We start from the raw sequence: 7,713 nt of genomic DNA on the forward strand, positions 1-7,713 counted from the left end.
CACCGGAGAGGAGACGGCCGACCACGACATGGAGCCTTCTCAACCGAGCCATGACAAATCCATTGTACTTGGTGCTGCAAAAGTACAAGGAGCCTTGGGGGAGGAGATGGTCAACTTGCCTGATAAGGATATGGGAACAAAAATGCTTTTGGAAAGTAGGTTGGTCCCTTGCCAAAATGGAGAGTCACATGATGCACTAGCCGTTAGTGAGTTTTTGCAGCCTAACCCTACCAACCTTCTCCATGTTGCCTCCTTGGATGCGGCGGACATGCTAGACACCTTGGCGGCGCAGCCACTTCTCAACGCCGGCACGGCGGAGTCCGGCCGGCCGGCGGCCGAGCCAAACCATGCACCTCAATTTGGTATGAACTTCCCCTTGCTACCACCTTCAACCGCTTTCAAGGCCTACCAAACGGAGTTCCCACCCTTGGAGAAAGGTCGAACTCGAAAGCTACGTGATTCCTTTGAGCGTGGCCGACCGAAAGGTGCCGAGATGGTACCGAGTCCGTGCTCGAGTCAGCACGATCTCCCTTACACGCATGTCAAGCCGAGTGCGGGAGAAGGCCCCACGGTCTCGGCCAGCATGCCCGAGGCCCCGAAAATTGGGGCGAGCCCGTCATCATCTCCTAATTCCGAGGTAATGGCTGACCTCTTTAAGGTAACTCCATCAGCCACAATGAACGGACCACAATGTAGTAGAGAAGAGGGAGCCGGGGTCGGTTCGAACGGCAACTTGCCGGCCAATGGTGCCGAGATGGGCTCGGTAACCACAAATGCATGGCGCTCAATGGCGGACCTGATCAAGGGAGCCCCCGATCCGAATGGACCGCAAGTGTTCGTGGCCGACAAGATCCAAACCATTGGATTAGCATCAGTCTCAAATGGGATACCATCAATCTACTTCTCGGGGCTGGAAATCCGGAAGCTTGCCGAAAACGTAGGGCACGCCATTGTAGGTAAATTCTCACACTCTATCCCGACAGCCGGACAAATTCAAAAGGCTCTTAATAACATGAATTTTCAATGTGGCTTTACTTGGAAATACATTAATGCCAAGCACATTCTTATTCAATGCGAGGACTTGGTGGATTACGCAAGGCTCCTTGTGGCCCGAAGGGGACGCCGGTGTGGCTCATCGATCGGCATCCAATGAGGGTGTTCAAATGGTCTCCGGATTTTGACGCCTATTGTGAGTCCCCGATTGCAGCAATATGGTGTAACCTAATTGGCCTTCCGATCCACCTATTCGATCAATCAGCCCTCTTCGCCATTGGCAAGCTCCTAGGGACGCCAATACAAGTTGACCGAGCCACCGCGAACAAGACAAGGCTCTCCTTTGCGCGCATTTGCATCGAGATTGATATCACGAAACCACCCCCCGAAGAAATGATACTTGATATTTGTGGAAGAGAGACGGCCCAACAAGTGCGGTGGGATAAAATTCCAGCCTATTGTCGGGAGTGTAAGCACGTCGGCCACTCGAGCAATGTTTGCTATGCTGTGGGAAAGACCGAGAGGCCACCGAAAAGAAACTACAACAATGCAGGCCCCCAAAAAGCAAATCAAGATGGAAACGGTCCCACGGAAAAGCAAGCCACGGAAAAGCAAGCCAATTTGGAGGCCAAGCAAAATGATAACAATGAGTGGAGACGGCAAAGGAGAAACAAAGGAAAGGGATCACCCCCGAAAGCTAGGCAGAGTGGGGAGGAGTCGGTCTGGGAGGGTCCGGACATTGTGGGCAACCTTCAAGAAGATGATGGGCTTGGAAAAGGTCAACTTAACACAAGGCCGGTCCAAGGTGAGGAAGCCGCTACTAAATACTCAATGGGGCCGAGTCGAATAAAATCGAAAGATGAGGAATCAATGGGTGTGCCGTGGGAACATGGAGACACAAGCCGTCGGATGGCTTTGAGCTCCCGAGGTGGGTCAAGAGGGGGCTCGAGAGGGCGAGGGCGACATCCCTCATCAAACCATGGAAGGAGTGAAGATGAGTGGACGAGCAATGTCATGAGCACAAACAAGTACTACTCGCTCATGGCTAACGGGGAATTTGACGTCGAAGCATGTGGCGAGATGGATGAGGAGGAAATGGATTTCCAAACCTTTGGTTCACAACCTAAGGATGCCTCGCAACAAGTTGATGCCGACAACCACTCGATGGATGATGACCATCAGATTGTCATATTCCAAGGAGGGCCTTCAACCTTCCGGGTATGACCCTACCTTGTTAATCATGTCTTACAACCTCATGTTTTGGAACGCTAGGGGAATCGCTAATGCGCCGACCCAAAACGTCCTCAAAAGACTAATCAAGTGTTATAATGTCATGTTTCTTGCAATAATGGAGCCACTCACTAATCCCGACCCGGATCGGTATTCCAAGGTGCTGGGTCTAAATTTCAAAGGATCAAATACGTCTGGTAAGATATGGGTATTCGCCGAGGAGGGTGCCAACTTCATCATTGAGGAGGACTCGGACCAAGTCCTACACGGAAGGCTTACTTCGCACCGCATGGCGAATCATATCTCCATTTCGGCCATCTACGCTAAATGTAGTAGGTTGGAGCGACACCCTCTGTGGGATAAAATGAGGGAGATATCATTCAGGACGGAAGGAACCCCGTGGCTGATTGGAGGGGATTTTAATACGATCCTTGCACACGAAGACAGGGTTGGTAGTGAAACCAACCGGCAAGCAGAGATGATTGATTTTGCCGAAGCAATTGAAGATTGCCGGCTTTTGGACCCGGGATTCGATGGTGCGGAGTTCACTTGGGCTAAAAATGGCTTGTTTGAGAGGTTGGACAGGCTGCTTGTTAATGAGGCATGGTCTAATGCATTTGAGGCAACAAGGGTGACTAATCTCCCAAGGGTTTCCTCAGATCATGGTCCGATTCTTGCAAGGTGTAAGATGCCGAGGCTTCCCTCCGGGGGCAGCGCCTTTCGTTTCCAAAACATGTGGGTCCGGCATGAAGGCTTCCTGCAGCTTGTGCAGAATATTTGGGCTCAACCAACAGAGGCGAGTGGGCTATTGAATCTCCAAACTAAGCTTGCTAGGAGCAAAAAGGCCCTCAAGGCGTGGAACAAGGAGGTTTTTGGCAACATTCACGCCAATCTCAAAGGAATGGAGGAAAGAATCGCGCAGGCTCAAGCCGACTTTGAGGCTGATCCAACGCCACACAATAGATCCGAGATCAACAAAAGCATTGCCGAGTACATCCTCCTTCTCCGGATGGAGGAGGACTTCTGGAGGCAAAAGGCGGCTCTAAGGTGGCTAGTAGATGGAGATAAGAATACCAGATTCTACCAAAGCTGGGTGAAGCAGAAGAGAGTTAGACTCCGAATTCACTCTATCAATGTGAATGGCCGGGAGATTGCAGATGAAACTGAGATACGGCACTCGGCGGTCGAATTCTTTCGGAGCCTTCTCGCCCCAGACACCCCGGACCTTGAGGACCCAGACCTTGATCTTATTCAACAACTCCCCCCCTCATCGGATCTTGAGGAGCTACACTACCCACCGAACTCTGAGGAGGTGAAGAAAGCGGTTTTTGACATATCCGGGGACAGTGCTCCAGGTCCGGATGGCTTCTCGGCCGTCTTCTACCAAACATGTTGGGGGATTCTTGGAACGGATGTGGTGGAAGCCATAAAACAGGTCTTTCTTGGGGCCTACCTCCCTCGGAGCGTTACGGCCACAAACATTGTCCTTATCCCGAAGAAGGCCTCGCCTGAGACATGGGCCGATTATCGCCCCATAAGCCTTTGCAACGTCCTCAACAAGATTATTACAAAAGTTCTAACCGCACGCCTTGCGCCTTTTTGCCACAGGTTATCTCCCCGAACCAGAGTGGATTCGTGAAGGGGCGGCTCCTACATGACAACGCCCTCCTCGCCCAAGAGATGTTCCACGAATTAGCAAGGTGCTCCCCTGCACCGAATGTGGCCATTAAGATCGACATGGCCAAGCGTATGATAGAGTGCAATGGAGCTTCTTGATCAAGGTGCTTCGGCGCATGGTTTCTCGGATGCGTGGATCGACCTGATTGAAAGGTGCAATGGTTCTTGTTGGTTCTCGGTCCTTATTAACGGTGTCCCAACTGGATTCTTCAAATCTACTCGGGGGCTCAGACAAGGAGACCCCATCTCCCCGGCGTTGTTTGTGATTGCCGCAGAGTTTTTTTTTTTTTTTTTTTATTCAAACACCTTCATGGTGGAGGGTTCGTGGGTCCCTCATCCCTATATTTCAAAAAGTGACGATTACAATACGTGGCCACACCCAAAAGTGGTGTGTCCTCACATACTTAGGAGTAGTATGCGGTCCCAAGCCATAAACCCGGACCTCATCCTACACCATTACAAAACACAAAATACAAAGAATCAAGAAATCAACGGTGGTACCCTCCCAACCTCCAAAACACTATACTATTCTTCATCATTATGATGGACCCGAATGTTCGGGACTCCTAGTGCATCCATCCTAGTAATTGCAGCGAGGTGTCTCGGCATCGTGTGAGCATTCATACGGCAATAGTCGAGACTGTCAATTCCCATCTTTGCAAGTAAGTCTCCGGCCCTATTCCCTTCCCGGGGGGTGAAGGTGATACGCACACCTCGTTGTCGCTTGAGGAGGAGATCCGCGCCACCACCCGGCTCGTGTGTGCCGCCTCCATCGCATGCTATTAAGGAGCTGGACCACTTGTTGTGCATCCGACTCAATCCAGATAGGCCGGTTGAATTCCAGGGCAAGTTCTAACCCGAGTTGGATGGCAAGGAGCTCCGCCTCAAGGCGGAGTGGGCCTCAAGTGGAGATGCAAAGGCTGAAAGCACTTTGCCCGTGTGATCTCGGATGATACCACCTCCCCCGGCTTTATCCGACTCTTCCAAGTATGCACCATCGGTGTTGAGCTTGATCCAGGGGTCCTCCGGCGGTTGCCACTTGATTGCCACTGCGAGCGCCTAGGGCTCCGAATTTCATCATGCCTCGGGACATTGATTTTAAGACGTACCCCTTTCCAATGCTTCTTTTTGTATATCCCGTTCGTCATACTATTCCGGATGTAGATTTGAACTTGCCAAATGACATTGAAAGGCCTAAATTGTACGGACTGGTGCCGGCTCCTATTCCGTTCTGCCCAAATGAACCATAAAATGAGATACGGCATGGCCCTGCTTAGGTGTTTTTTGCCCGGTTGCCGAACTCTTCTCGTCCAGACCACAAGTCGTTCCGGTATGGTGTCATTGATCCGGAGGGGTGGTGACGACCCTCGAACCATGTGTCAAATTCCCTCCATATCCCATGAGCCCCGTCCCCTTGAATGAAGAGTGTTGGAGGGATTCAATCCCTGGTCTATGTGGGCAGCAATGGCATTGGAGGCCAGTTCCATTCGTCTCCATTGCAGCTTTGTGTCCACCGGAATGCGGTTGGAGAGAAGTCGCCATAAAAATATGCCATAGAGACGTGAGGCCAGCTCTCCAAATGTCGTCGAGGCCTTGAACAATCGGCATTTGACTTCGTAAAGTCTCCCATGTAGTAGCAAGTGAGAACTCTCCATTGGTTGATAATCTCCATCTTGGTACATCCGGCCCATCCGAAATGACGGGTGTGTCGAGGATCTTTTGGACGATATGTTGTGCTAGGCCAGCTTGCGCTTGGAGATTCCGCAATTTAGGCTCATCCCAGGCACCATCCTTAATGTAGTCCGCCACCCGAGCAAGAGGCCCTCCTCTATCATCAAGGCTAAGTTCTCTCAAAGGCGTCTCTCCAAGCCATAAGTCATCCCAAAATAGCATCTTCCCTTCTCCCACCACCCATCGAATGTGCGGTTGAGCAAGAGGCCGAGCCTTCAGAATCCTCTTCCACGTAGGGCTTCCCCTCCCCAATGGTCTAGCTGTGAGCGGGGAGACCTTTTGACAGTATTTAGCCATTAAGTACGTAGCCCACAAGGAATTTTGTTCCCTAAACCGCCACCATAACTTGATGTTAAAGGCTCTTAAGACTTCCTTGATCTTCCGGATGCCCAATCCCCCCTCGACCGTTGGTAGACAAGCCTGTTCCCAGCTTATCCAGTGCGTCCTCTTCTTCTCATTAGTTGACCCCCAAAAGAAACGGGCCATTTGCTGATCCAATTGCTTGAGGGCACCGCCCGTAGGCTCGATAGCTTGGAAGATATGAAGTGGTATCGCTTCGAGTGTGCTTTTAATCAAAGTAAGTCTCCCCCCAAAGGAGAGGTGTCGATGGGCCCACCCAGAGATCCTAGCCGCGATTTTCTCACGGAGGAACAAGAACATGCTCGAGCGCTTCACACCTCGGTAAATAGGGACTCCAAGGTAAAGGAACGGGAACGTACCTCGAGTGAATCCTCCTTCCCTTTGTATTGTGTTTGTCCACCCTTCATGAGCCTCGGCAATGAAAAAATTGCTTTTCCCAAGGTTGACTTGTTGGCCGGACGCCTCGGCATAATGATCAAGGCATGCTCGTAGCCTCCGGAGAGGGTTCGCCGCCGCTTGCGTGAAGATGATGATGTCATCTGCATAGGCGAGGTGGCTGATCTCAATACTTCCCCGGGTTGCTTTGAACGTCATTTCTTTTGTTGCCGAGGATGAGTTTATCAAGAAGTCTCGAGAGGTAATCCGCGGCAAGGACGAATAGGGCGGGAGAGATGGGGTCCCCTTGCCTAAGGCCACGGGTAGATTTGAAAAAACCCGCCGGCGCCCCATTGACAAGGATTGAGAACCAACAAGACCCAATGCATCTCTTGATGAGGTCCACCCACGGCTCGGGGAATCCCATGTGTTTAAGGACTTTTAGGAGAAACGGCCATTGAACACGATCATAGGCCTTGGCCATATCTATCTTGATTGCAACATTAGGGGCCGTGTGCTTCGTTGTAGCTCATGGAACATCTCCTGAGCAAGTAGTACGTTATCATTGAGGAGTCTCCCTTTGACAAAACCACTTTGGTTGGAAGCTACCACGCGTGGGAGTAAAGGGGCCAGTCGCTTGGAGAGTATCTTAGTAATCACCTTATTGATCACATTACACAAACTAATGGGCCTGTAGTCTCCCCATGACTCTGGAATGGGCTTCTTCGGGATGAGTACAATGCTTGTTGGCCGTGAAGCTTCGGGGAAGAAAGGCCCCACCGAAAAATTGTCTAACCGCATCCACCACATCCAATCCCACATGCTCCAGCAGGCTTGGAAAAAGAGAGCCGAATAGCCATCCGGTCCAGGAGCACTATTGGCCGAGATGTCGAAGACCGCTCTTTTCACTTCATCCGCATCTGGAGGTTCGGGGAGGGCCGCCAAAGACTCCGAAGGGGGAAGTCGGTGTAGGAGGCTTAGGTCCGGTTCCGTGAGCACCGGATTGCATGGAGCAAGAAGGTTTTGATAAAACTCAACCGTCGATGCTTGGATGGCCGAGTCTTCCGTGAGTTCACACCCATTCACGTTGATCTTGTGTATCAGTAGCCGAACCCTCTTCTGCTTCACCCAGCTTTGATAGAATCTGGTGTTTTTATCCCCATCTTCCAGCCACCGTAGTGCCGCCTTCTGACGCCAGAAGTCCTCCTCCATCTTAAGAAGGAGGATGTACTCCGCAATTTGTTTGTTGACCTCCGTTCTATTCCGGGCCCGAGGGATCATCTTCGAACTCCGCTTGGGCTATCGCAATGCTTTCTTCACAGGACTTGAGGTTGGCGTGAATTTTCC

The sequence above is a fragment of the Salvia splendens genome, chromosome 11 (genome assembly GCF_004379255.2).
Source record: "Salvia splendens isolate huo1 chromosome 11, SspV2, whole genome shotgun sequence".
Taxonomy (NCBI): domain Eukaryota; kingdom Viridiplantae; phylum Streptophyta; class Magnoliopsida; order Lamiales; family Lamiaceae; genus Salvia; species Salvia splendens.